We start from the raw sequence: 9,900 nt of genomic DNA, 5'->3' as shown, positions 1-9,900 counted from the left end.
CAATTTCCCTATTGGTAAACAGGGGCTCAGAATTTCTTCCAATGATAAAAACCACTTATCTAATGTATACTAGACATTCTAAGCATTTTGCATATATTATGAAAGCCTGGTGCATATCTCCCTGGGAACCAGGAATGGTGAAAATGCATTCTCCTTTTACTTTATTTGTATTATTATCCCCACTTGATACATGGCAGAAATCAAGGCTCAGTAAGATTAAGGAACTCATGTTCACATCATATAAAAAACAAAGTCTGCCTGGTCCCAAAGCTAATCAGAGTAATCACTATGTTATATAGAACCTGCTCACTGTCATTTTTCAAATTACATCCAGGCAGTTGGTTGGGCTAAGACTGAGACTTCAGAAAACAGTACAATCCCCATGTGTGGTGGTAACACTTCTGTTTAAGAACATAACACTGACAAGACTGAAAATGAACACCATTCAGCAGACACCGCCTGCTTAATGACTACCAGTGTCCTGCTATATGCTGACTGACATTGGCATATAAAACATTTTATGAGGCCTTTATTGACCTGTTAATGTCACTCCCGGGGCTAATGGAGTAGTACATTATCCACAATGGAACTGTGGAAACCTCTATCCAGTGGCAGTCACTAGGACTAACTCAGAAACATACAGTTAACCTGGGCTGCCTGCCATCGGATAAATGAAGAACTTTGGCTGCTTTATCTTCCTACAACACAGATAACAGTAATGTCCTGGTGAAAAGACTGATTCTTTTTTTAAGAAGTAAATATCCCCTTAGCGTTCACAATTACTAGATGATTTCACACTGTTGCCAGGCAAGAAATAGGACATTCTGGAAATGTCCTCTCTCAACATTTGGCACCTCAAACCCAGAGGAAGAAAAGAACTTGGCAAAATCACTTAGAAGGATGAGAGATGTAAGTACCATTATGAACCATTTTCCAGTGGTAAATAACCAAGCTTTTATTGGGTGAATGTAATTAGAGACAGATTTCAGTGCAGCTTGGATACAGCTGTTTCTGTCCTTCCAGTGCCAGGCTTTTGCTGGATCGTTCTGTGGCCATTGGCAATTTAGCCAATCAGTTCTGCTTGGTGCACCCATTTGATCTCCTTCTTCACTGAGATGATGGACCTGCTTATTAAGACTGCTCAGAACTCCAAACAAGGTCCCCAGATCTCAAAGGCACCTTGAAGTATGTGCCTCCAATGGCATATCTTATCTTGATAGTGTTTGTTCTGGGTTTGCTTGTGCTTTAGGAGGCGCTTGGGGAAAAAATTCCTACAAACAGGCTGATGCCTCCCTGTCACTGCCAGGTAAAGGTTTTGCTTCTCCTGGAGATCAGAGGAATTAAAGAACAATGTCTATTGTCTATTCTTCTGTAGGAAGAAATGAAAGGCCTCTAAAAAAGTTAAGAGATAGAGTGTCCACAGCAAAAAGAGATACATGCAGATGCTCAAGTCTCCTATGTTTTTAAACTATGATTGCTTGCTGTTTATGGATTCATAAAATTAGGGTACCTGATGCTGGGAAAGATTGAGGGCAGGAGGAGAAGGGGCAGCAGAGGATGAGATGATTGGATCACATCACCAACTCAATGGACATGAGTTTGAGCAAATTCTGGGAGATAGCAAAGGACAGGGAAGACTGGTGTGCTGCAGTCCATGGAGTCACCAAGAGTCAGACATGACTTAGTGACTGAACAACAACAACAAAAATTAGGAGAAAGCTTGTTTCCCAATGTCCCAAATATGAGCTTATAAGATACTGATAGGACATCAGGATAAACTCAGTTTCTGTGCCTTGAATGAAACAGTAGAGGGGTTAAGAACATCCTTGGTCTTACATAAGTCACCCTTTACTTGTATGTAGACTTAAGACAAAAGCTTCATAGACATAAGCTTCAGATTAACCCCCTCAACTATTCACCTTAACAACAGGAAAGCCTTATCAACTCCTGGGCCCAATATTTTTTAGATGGAAAAAGTCTCATAGTTCTATATAGGTCAGGAAACAATATAAATAGTGCTTGTATTTGTTGGGAAACAAAGGAAGAGAAAACCCTTAGACCAGTCTTTGTCTTTTGGTGTTTTGCAATTTTTGTCTCCTTGTTAACAGTAGGAATCAAGTGCCATCTGGTCAGGAGAAGAGAAGCGCCACCAATTTGCACAGAGCCGAAAATAATCTCTCTCCACCCTAGATGGTGAGTAACTACTAGAGGACAGGAACTGTTATTCTGCTCATAGTCCTTGCCTCACAATGCTGAACACAGAACTGTTCCTCAAAGTTACTCTACAAATGTTCGTTGGATTGGATTAGAGTAGACAACAATACTCTAAATGTCTCTTCCTCAGTTTGTAACTGAAGGGAGGAACACTATTTTGTTAAAGCTTTAAATGTAGTTCTGTCTTTGTTTGCAAGGCAACTACAAGTGGTACACCTTCTTCATTCCATTGGTATTTGAGCCCTAAAAATAAAGAGACTGAATATATCATTGTCTACAGGGAAGAAGATCGGTCCTGGGTGTTCCTTGGAAGGAATGATGCTAACTCCAGTACTTTGGCCACCTGATGCAAAGAGTTGACTCATTGGAAAAGACTGTGATGCTGGGAGGGATTGGGGGCAGGAGGAAAAGGGGATGACAGAAGATGAGATGGCTAGATGGCATTACTGACTTGATAGACATGGGTTTGGGTGAACTCTGGGAATTGGTGATGGACAGGGAGGCCTGGCATGCTGCAATTCATGGGGTCACAAAGAGTCGGACACGACTGAGCGACTGAACTAAACTGAACTGAACAGGGAAGAAGTCCTACAAACTCACTGAACAACAATCTCAAGAGGTCAACTGGTCAACCTTCAAGCCAGTGATAATCGCAGTGACCACCCCCCCTTTCCCACGGCTCAAAAAGGCATTGTATTTAGAAAAAATCAAATTCCTTTCTATATAAGATCCTATTGCTACATAACAAAGTACCTCAAGTTTAGCAGCTTGAAACAACAATTATCTCACAGTTTCTAATAATCAGGAATCTGGAACTCGTTTGCTCAGTGGTTCAAGCACAGGATAAGATTGCAGTCAAGCTGTTGACTGGAGTTGCAGTGATCTGATGGCTTGATTGGGACTGGAGGATCCAGTTCTATAATAACTTATATGGACTTAAACAGGAAGCTACATTTTCTTACCACGTGAGCCTCTTTATAAGATTGTTCACAAGATGGCAGCTGGTTTCCCCCAGAGCAGATAATCCAAGAAAGAGAGAATAAGAAAAAGAGAAAGAGAGGGAGAACACACACCCAAAATACAGCCCATGGTATTATTTATAACCTAATCCCTGGTGTCCCATACCATCACTTCTACCATATTCTACTGGTCACACGGACTAATCCTAGTACAGTGTGTGGAGGGGCCACGTGAAAGTGTGACAGGACACCACCCTGGCTTCCACCCTTACCCAAACCCATAACGTACAACACGGTCCCCTCTTCTGACACCTCCAAATTCACCTCATGCCATACTCCCCATGCAAACCCTGCTCTAGTAACTTGCCCTTTTGACAGTTCCTAGACAGTTCCTTGAAGTATTTCCTTCCTCAGTTTCTTTTTTTTTTTTGGCTCTTTCTTATGCCTGGAATGCTTTTCAGCAGTTCTCCAAACAGGCAAATCCTTTTCATCAGGTTAAACATCCCCTTATCATATAGATCTTTCCAAACCATCTACTTTAAAGAATCTCTTCCATTATTTAATACTCTATGGTTTGTTTGTTTTCATAGCATATTTGGACTTACTTTTACTCATGTATCTACCTGCTTATTTCCTTTCTGTAAATATAATAAGCATTATGAAGATAGGGATACTGTCTGTCATGCTCACAGTTGCATCCTGGGTAGCTGGTACTAAATTGGTGCTTGATAAATATTTGTTGTCTGAAGAAAAAGGTACAGGCAATAGATCTTCCCAGTCAGTATCTTGTACTCTAACCACCCTTACCCACCCTTGCACAGTGGGCCAGTGGGCATTTTCCTAAATCAGACATCAAACCCCAGGACACCTATTCCTTTCCATATCCTCCATCTCATGATTCAGCTTCCTCTAAGCAGCCACAGACAGAGATCCAAACTGGCTTAGCACCTCTAAGTTTTCCGTCCCCACCTTCAGGTATGGCATTAGGCTTTTCTTTTAAAGTTCCCATAATGTCAACCCATAATCAACTTACCACCTTCCATCTAACCTAGCCTTTCTTGCTCTGCTGTACCAAGTTTTCTGCCAGTTGCCTCATATTCAATTTCTACTACTTAGACCAATATTGTCAGGTAGCTGCTTGGGCATTCTGTCTGCGTGGGCTCTCAAACTCAGCATCACCCAAGGATATTAAATTCCTGACCTCGCTCAGGTCCTCATTTTACAATCTTGTGCCAAGGCTGGTTCCACACCCACACTTAGCCAGAACTCCCAGAACCCCTGCTTGAGTCCAACAAGCAAGGCTCAGCCTGAATTAGAACAATGTAAGAAGTTCAGACAAGTGCTCGTTTCTTGTTTTTCTATGGCCTCTTGTTCTCTAGCGATCTGGTTATCATTTGAACTCCCACATATAAGGTTTTCAAATACTGAATTGGTTATTTTTCTTCCACTGGTTTTAGTTAGAGCCTAATTGCCAATTGACTCATTGGAAAAGACTCTGATGCTGGGAGTAATTGGAGGCAGGAGGAGAAGGGGATGACAGAGGATGAGATGGCTGGATGGCATCACTGACTCAATGGACATGAGTTTGAGTGAACTCAGGGAGTTGGTGATGGACAGGGAGGCCTGGTGTGCTGCAATTCATGGGGTTGCAAAGAGTCAGACACGACTGAGCGACTGAACTGAACTGAATTGCCGATTTTAATCAGGTGTGATGTATGCACAACATTTGATTGAATGTTCCCCTTCCTTTAACCCTGATTCTACATTGTGAAGTGAAATCTGCCAGTAGATCTAGGTTCTAGCCCAAATGCTAAATTTATCATCAGTTTCCTGATCTGTAAAGTAATAACACAGATGTTTTGAGATGCTCACCAAAGCCTTCCTAAACTTTCTAAGTGTAATATAAAATGTCAAGGCACATGCAGCTTTCTGTAGTTTTTGTTTGTTTGTTTAATCTCTGATTCTTTAGGTACTTCTGAAATCAGATGCCAGTTCCCTCAGCAACAGACATGACATCCAAAGCCCCAGTTCCCCCTCTGCATGTATTCTCTTGACCCAGGTAGCCTCCTTGCTCTGCCTGGAACTTTGATTCTCCTTTCCTCAGAGATGTGTTAGAATCATCTTCCATAGAGATGAACAGGTCCCTATCCTGAGACATGTACTAACCTCTAGAGACCTTTACACCAATCAACCCTGACAAGGTTGTCCCCATCATTAGCACAGCTTGACTTTCTAATCAACTGAGACACAAAGTCTGTCACATTCAGAGAACACTGAAGGATTTCTCTATTAACTCCCCAGATGTGTCCAGAGACAAAGAGAAAGAAATGAAAAAAGAAGTAAGAAATCTAAACTGTTTAAACCTGAGTGCCAATATACAGGTACTCTGTCCCCTTTTACTCACTGTTACAAAATACATTCTTAAAATCAGTTTATACAAAATGTTTTCAATCCTTTTTGCTTTCAGGGTCTATAAACAAGAACTCGTGTTAAGTTTTGGACTTTCAGAATGACAGCTGGAGTCACACTCAGGATTTGTTGAGTCTTTGCTTTTTTCTTTTTTTATTTGCAACATTTTATTAGTTTTAGGTTTACAGCAAAGTAATTCATATTTATATATATGCGAAGACTTGACTCATTGGAAAAGACTCTGATGCTGGGAGGGATTGGGGGCAGGAGGAGAAGGGGACAACAGAGGATGAGATGGCTGGATGGCATCACTGACTCGATGGACGTGAGTCTGAGTGAACTCCGGGAGTTTGTGATGGACAGGGAGGCCTGGCGTGCTGCAATTCATGGGGTTGCAAAGAGTCAGACATGACTGAGTGACTGATCTGATCTCATCTGATATATATATATATATACACACTCACACATTCTTTTTCAGATTCTTTTCCATCATAAGTTTTAAGATTTAAATATTATAAGATTTAAATTATTAAAAGATTTAAAAATTATTATTCTTTTTCAGATTCTTTTCCATCATAAGTTTTAAGATTTAAATATTATAAGATTTAAATTATTAAAAGATTTAAAAATTATTTTTTTAAATTATAATTTTTAAATTATAAAAAATCTTATTATTATAAGATTAAAATATATTCCCCTGTGCCATACAGTTGGTCCTTGTATTTTTATCTATTTTACTTATAGTTGTCTGTATCTGTTAATCCCAAACTCTTAATTAATACATGCCCCTCCACCATCCTCTTTCCCATTTGATAATCCTAGTTTGTTTTCTATGCCTGTGAGTTTTTTTCTGTTTTGTAGAAAGGTTCATTTGTATCATTTTTTAGATTCCATAAGTGATATCATATGACATTTGCCTTTCGCCGCCGTACTTTACTTAGTGTGATAATCTCCAGGTCCGTCCATGTTGCTGCCAATGGCATTATTAAGTAAACTTTGTGCAAAAATAAAAGAAAAGAGTACCTTATTTAAGCAGATGTTTCTGCACGGACAGTTGGCTTGGTCCATGGAGAGATCTTCTATGAAAAGTAGAACAAATTTCTTTAGGGCAGATGCAACTGTGAAGTTGTTAGAGGACACGGTGTGTCAAGCAGAATGGTGGCTGTATTTCAGGCCCTCCTCACCTTTGGCTTGGCTGAATATTTGTTGAATAAAAAAGCAAATCATAAAATAATATTCTGTGCATATTGCATTCTGTGTTTCCACCCACATTCATTGCTTTCTGTTATATTTGGGGTATATAAACAATCAAAAGAAGAAACTAGATTGTCTCTACCTGAAGGCAAAGTATCTTATCTTTTTTATAATTTTTAATTCAATAACAGTGCCTAAATCCAAGAGTCTTTTCATCTCTTTACACACACACACCAGACAAGCTCCCAGGAAAAATCTCCAGCTAATAATTATCACAACACATTCGAACATATCTACTTTCATTACCAAACAATGTGATAAGCAAAACTACAGTCATTCTGCTCAGGCTCCCAGTGCCTCGGGAAACTTTTCAAGTTTGTGAAAATGATAAGAGATTGGTCTTCCTCAGTCTGAAACCAGTTTCTCCACATTCTCTTAAAACAACTTGTTTCAGAAAATACTTTTTTCTAATCTTCTTTTTTTTTTAATCCTTACTGATATTTTCCTATAGAAAAACCAAGAGATAGTTCAGAGTCTGTAGTTAAAGAAGGCCACTTGTGCATTCCTATCAAGGGTTTTAAACTAAGAGGATTTCTTCAAAGTCCATCATGAAAGAGTCTTTCAGTTATGCAACACACCAAGAAAAATAAAATGCCTCAGAATTATCTCCTCCGAGTACTAGTCTCTTCTGCTTCCTACCACACACATATTTTAGCTACTGTGCCATCTGTTAAAATTCATTATTAATTATTTTACTTTTCTTCTGGAGTTAATTGTTGTTAATCTGCCTTCAAGACAGGTTAGAGTCATGCAAGCAAATGAACAACTCAAGACAGAAAATACATTTCACAGACCTGGTTCATTGTCATAACTCATCCAATTATTTTCAATGAAATGGTTATTTTAAAAACTGGCTAGAAAGAAGGGAGCCATGTAACTTTGAGAAAGTTAAAAATAATTCCTTAATAGTATAGGATTAGATAGCTATTGTTCTATATAGATATACAGACAAAGGCATAGGTTACATATTAGGGCTCTACAAAATAATTATTTGCCCTAGGGAAAAGGAATAAGCAAATCATTGTTTTACTTTATAGAATATATAGAATTAAATGACAACTGCTTTGCTCTGAAAAATGAACAGGTATCGGGTATCATATATCACGTATCCCAAATGTTAAAAAAAAAATATGTATCAATTAAAAGGAATGATTAAAACAGCAAAAAAAATTTAATTTTTAAATCTTAATTTACTGAAATCATTCTTATCTTGTTTTGGATTCTCTTATAAGCAGAACCTATGACATACTTTATGTGATTTTGCATTGCCTGAGAATATTCTTCAAAACTTGGTTCTAGAATCTTTCTTTCTCTATATGTAGTTATGCTTTCATCTGCTTCTAAGTATTCACTTGCTTCCATGGTTTAAGTTACCATGGATTTGGCTCTCAGATACTTCTTCAAGCAACCCCAGGGCTGTTCTGCTTGGAATTCAAACCAAGATATCAAAACTCAATTTTATCATCTTGGATTCCAATAAATCCAGCTCTTCACATTTTCCTACCATTGACGTAGGAATCACCATCTTTATGTCTATGCAGCTAGGCATTCTTGAAAATAATTTTTCATTTGCCCCTCTCTTTTGTCTACAGATCAGTTTCCCAATACTGTAGATTCTCAGCAATATAGTTGTTCTTAATCCATTTCCTCTTTCTCAGTACTTAGCATCGTGGTTCTACCTCAGTTCAGTTCAGTCGCTCAGTCGTGTCCAACTCTTTGTGACCCCATTGACTGCAGTAGGCCAGGCCTCCCTGTCCATTACCCACTCCCAGAGTTCACTTAAACTCATGTCCATTGAGTCAGTGATGCCATCCAACCATCTCATCCTCTGTCATCCCTTTCTCCTCTTACCTTCAATCTTTCCCAGCATCGGGGTCTTTTTAAATGAGTCAGTTCTTTGCATCAGGTGGTAGGAGTATTGGAGTTTCAACTTCAGCATCAGTCCTTCCAATGAATATTCAGGACTGATCTCCTTTAGAATGGACTAGTTGGATCTCCTTGCAGTTCAAGGGACTCTCAAGAGTCTTCTCCAACACCACAGTTCAAAAGCATCAATTCTTTGGTAATAATTAGAGGTTCTACCTCTTATTATATTAAACCCAAATTATTTCTACAGCTACTTTCTGGTCTTTAATCCCCGACTTCAAAGGATCCCCATCAGTGGATTAGGACTTATAGAAACATATCAAAACTATACACTAGCTGTCTAAGAAGGAGATCTTCTTCCTGAGTTTTTTCCCAGATTCCTGAGTTTTCTTTTTCCATGATTATGTGTGCATGCTCAGTCATTTCAGTCATGTCAGAATGTTTGCAACCCTATGGTCCATAGCCCTCCAAGCTCCTCAGTCCATAGGGTTCTCCAGGCAAGAATACTGGAGTGGGTTGCCATGCCCTTCTCCAGGGGTTCTTCATGACCCAGGGATAGAATCCACATCTCCTGCATTACAGGCAGATTCTTTACTGCTGAGCCACCAGGAAAGCCCTTCCATGACTACAGTAGTGACCTATTGTTTCCTCTTCCAGAACATCCAGAAAAATTTTACTTTCAAACTTCCTTTGGATTGAGGCTATCTGACTGAGTTCCAGCCAGTGAAATGGCTATAATCCTCACAGTTATAAACATCTCAGGCAGGTGTCATATTAGGCCTCGAAGGTGGCAAGAAGCAGCCCAATAAAGAAGCAAGCTGAGGAGCTGGACAAGGCATTCAGTCAGAAACAGAAGGAGGGGCAGAAGAAACTTGAGGAGCTAAAAGCAAAGGCATAGGAAAAAGTCATCTGGCTACAGGTGGAATTAGGAAATCTGGCAAAAAGTAAACTGTTCCTTGTGCCTGAGGCAATGATGAGCCCTAGTTCCATTCCTGTTTGAACATCTGTGTTCCCTGCCATAATATCTGTTGCCACCTATAGCTAGAATGAAGTATTGTCTTGGAACCTATTGTAAATTTAAGGATAAAATTTTGTAAAAAAAAACTTTCACAGGATACCCCATATCTCTCTGTGACTGGTTACATTGGTGGCCACCTGTTCCAGATGGTATAGCTAAAAGATAAAGAAGAGCCACCCT

At 39.4% G+C, this 9,900-nt stretch overlaps 1 pseudogene; it reads left to right on the top strand.

Annotated features, from left to right (window-relative positions):
* Positions 1–3,831: 3,831 nt before the first annotated feature.
* On the top strand, positions 3,832–9,650 carry LOC109560008 (translation machinery-associated protein 7-like; annotated as a pseudogene).
* The last annotated feature ends 250 nt before the right edge of the window (positions 9,651–9,900 follow it).

This window comes from Bos indicus, chromosome 6 (assembly GCF_029378745.1).
Source record: "Bos indicus isolate NIAB-ARS_2022 breed Sahiwal x Tharparkar chromosome 6, NIAB-ARS_B.indTharparkar_mat_pri_1.0, whole genome shotgun sequence".
Classification (NCBI taxonomy): domain Eukaryota; kingdom Metazoa; phylum Chordata; class Mammalia; order Artiodactyla; family Bovidae; genus Bos; species Bos indicus.
The sequence above is the reverse complement of the archived record's forward strand: the minus strand, read 5'-3'. Positions and strand labels throughout refer to the sequence as shown.